This window comes from Sinocyclocheilus rhinocerous, unplaced genomic scaffold (genome assembly GCF_001515625.1).
Source record: "Sinocyclocheilus rhinocerous isolate Xijiao unplaced genomic scaffold, SAMN03320098_v1.1 scaffold127, whole genome shotgun sequence".
NCBI lineage: Eukaryota > Metazoa > Chordata > Actinopteri > Cypriniformes > Cyprinidae > Sinocyclocheilus > Sinocyclocheilus rhinocerous.
Genome location: NW_015664685.1, coordinates 472,544 through 476,185, shown reverse-complemented (window position 1 = coordinate 476,185; position 3,642 = coordinate 472,544).

Here is a 3,642-nt window from a genome sequence, read left to right as displayed (position 1 = left end):
AGTCGTTATTTTTGTTTTCTTTGCGTACAAAAAGTATTCTCGTCGCTTCATAACGTTACGGTTGAACCACTACTACTTTCATACTTTTCTGGACCTTGACAGTGTAATTTACTTGGCAGTCAATCGGACAGTCACAAGCCTTCCGGTTTTCATCCAAAATATCTTAAATTGTGTTCCGAAGACAAAATTTTCATTTTGGGGTGGAGTATCCCTTTAACTGACGAAAATTACCATAATTTGCACGATGGAAGAATTATCGTCTTGTCGTATAACCATTCAAAAACTCTGCAGAATTTATGTGACCGCTGCACCTGATGTTCATAAACTTTCATAACTGGTAAGTGTTTTTTCTTTTGCCTTGTGAACTGGCCGAGCCTTAATGATTCTGTTTCTTTACATGTATTTGTTTACTGACCGTTGCATGCAATCGTGAAATACAGCATTTTTTTAAATTGGCTATTCGTTGTGTAAATTTAACTGTGCCATCAGGTCGGGTCGGGTCGGGTCAGACGATCTCGGGTACAGGCCGGGTTCGGGCTTCAGTTTAAAGCCCGTGCAGACCTCTACTCTGAACACATAAAGTCCAAACATGATGTAACTGGCATGAATGCATTCATTTGTCCGTTAACAGATAAATTTGTGTAAGATGTTGCACTACACATAACTGCCACTAAGAAATCTTATTTCTCTGAATAAGTATGAAATGGATGTGTTGTAGTTTGCATCAATTTCAAGGTTTCAAAGCATAGTTAGTATGGATTTGAATGGATCACTGTGGCCTCCCTTTGTTTCATCCGGCGCCGCTACATCCTGAGGTCCTAAGGAATTGTTATAGCGGTCACAGGCCAAATCCTTAGGACTTAGTCTCTTGATGGGTCATCTGCCTCATCCAGGATGGTGACGAGTCTGCATATAAGAAGCGAGGTTGAGCAGCTGCTATCTGGTGCAGTCTTAACAACCTGGAGCTTAACACGCTCAAAACAGTGGAGATGATTGTGGACTTCAGGAGAAATCCCCCAGCACTCCCCCCACTCACGATCATGAGCAGCACTGTGACAGCAGTGCACCACCATCTCTCAGGACCTGAAGTGGGACAATCACATTGACTCCATTGTGAAAAAGGCCTGGCAGAGGTTGTATTTCCTGTGCCAGCTGAGGAAGTTCAACCTGCCACTGGAGCTGCTCACCCAGTTCTACTCAGTTGTCATTGAGTCTGTCCTGTGTTCATCTTTAACCGTCTGGTATTCATCTACCAAATCAGACATCAGGAGACTACAACTGACAGTCTGGATTGCTGAGAAGATTATTGGTGCCCCCTGCCTAACCACCAAGAACTTTATGCCTCTAGAGTGAGGAAAAGAGCTAGGAAAATCACCCTGAACCCCTCACATCAAGCCAACTTTCTCTTTGAACTGCTGCCCTCTGGCCAGCACTACAGAGCACTGAGCACAAAACAGTCAGGCATAGGAACAGATTTTTCCCTCAGGCCATATTCCACCTGAACATCTCAGGACTGTACATAACTTCTCAAAACTTTTCATCTGTAAGTAACACATTTTCACATTCATAATTCTGTCTACTGGTATTTTTTCTCTATAATTTCTATGACAATATAGTTATTATTTTGAAATGTATTGTCTAATCTCTTTATTATTAGTGTTATATTTCATTTTTTAACTTAAATTATATGTATGTCTGCACCATGTCTGTACTTCAGCACTGGAAGCTCCTGTCACCAAGATGAATTCCTTGTGTATGTAAACACATTTGGCAATAAAGCTCTTTCTGATTCTGATTCTGAAAGGCAGAAACCGCATGTGGACAAATGAGAAGTCCTGTCCTTCTCGGGCTTGATACCAGAGGTATTTTGCCCTCTAAGAGGTGTCTAGCCATTGTCCTAGCATCCTTATCTGATGGCGTTTTGGACATTTGTTTGTGTTAGTCCACCAAGATCCAATCAAAATGCAGCAAAATTTTCTCCTCTGCTGCAGTCGGAGAGATGGGTTTGGAAAGAACTGTTTACCTGGCAACCACCCACAACACCTTAGCTCCAGGTTTTGCACAGGAAAAACCATTACTCACATTTTTTTTCAGGATATTTAAAAAACTCTGTAATAAACATGTTTTCTTTTAACTGTCTTTCGGGGGTGTAACATCTACTTTCAGAGTTTTATACTTAATCTTATACTCATGTTTATTCTATCTTTTGCTCATTAATTTAGACACATTATTTTAAGAGTTCTGTGTGTATAGTCTGTGCATAAATCTGGCGTATTTGTACAACCATTATTTTAAAATGACTTCAGATCTTGATTGGATTTCCGAGAACTCAATAGCAAGTCTGATTAAAGCTATAGTGGCAGATGTTGATGGGGATTGAGTCATGGTGATTGTTTGGGGAAAATTCTGAGAGAGAACCCTCACAGTCATCTGCTCTACAACATCTCTGTCCATTAACACTTGATTTGGCTTGACAATAAACAGAAATCTTACTACACACTCTATGTGAACTCTAAATAGGAAGAGAAAGAAAAAGGAAGCAGGAAGCAGATAAACGTGATGGGTCTTTCCTTGACTGTTGATGGAAAAAATAATCAGCCTAAAAAAAAACAACAGTGAGAATGTGGAACTGAATCATGATGACAGATAACTTGCACCAATATAGAGAGAAACAAAACAACGGCACCATGATATAGCTTTCATTTACTTGAAGAAAATGGAAAAATGTCTCTGAAGATGAGGTTTGCACTGGCCTCAACACTCTATTATTCTTCTCTGTTTCAGAAAATCATTTCTAATTCACTGTTGCTAGTCACAATGTGTCTCAATAGTACAAGTGATGATTATTAAAGGGTTAGTTCACCCAAAAATGAAAATTAACCTGTGTTTTACTCACCCTCGAAGCATCCTAGGTGTATATGAATTTCTTCTTTCAGACGAATCCAGTCTGAGTTATATTAAAAATTGTCCTGGCTATTCCAAGCTCTATCATTGCAGTCAGCAGGTGTTGCAGTTGAACAGTCCACAAGTCGTTATCTGTCATACGCGGAAGCCGTTCAGGCGGATGACGCAGGACGTATGCGCAGTGCGCGCGCCTCTGAAATATGCTAGTCTCACGAGTTTGTTTACAGGAGCAAAGGAAGCAAAGTTTCCTTACTTTAGCAAAGGAAAACCAGTCTCCTCTTGGTTTATATCGAAATCCTCCGACATTTTTCTTTACAAATCCTCGGTTTGTACTTCTAATTCGTGACTGACGTTTTGTTCTCTCTTCGCATTCGTCACTAATCACGCAAACGCCGGCGACCTACGTCATCCGCCGGAACGGCTTCCGCGTATTACAGAAACCAGAAGTGAGAGAAAAGTGTTTATTACGTTTGAAATATGGATATTTTTCTAACAAAAACACATGGATTCGCTACAGGAGGCCTTTATTCAACCCCCGGAGCCGTGTAAGGCACATTTTATTATGGATGCGCACACTTTATTTGACGACTTGTGGACTGTTCAACTGCAACACCCGCTGACTGCAATGATAGAACTTGGAATAGCCAGGACAATTTTTAATATAACTATGACTGGATTCGTCAAGTCAAGTTTATTTGTACAGCGCTTTTCACGATACAAATCATTGCAAAGCAACTT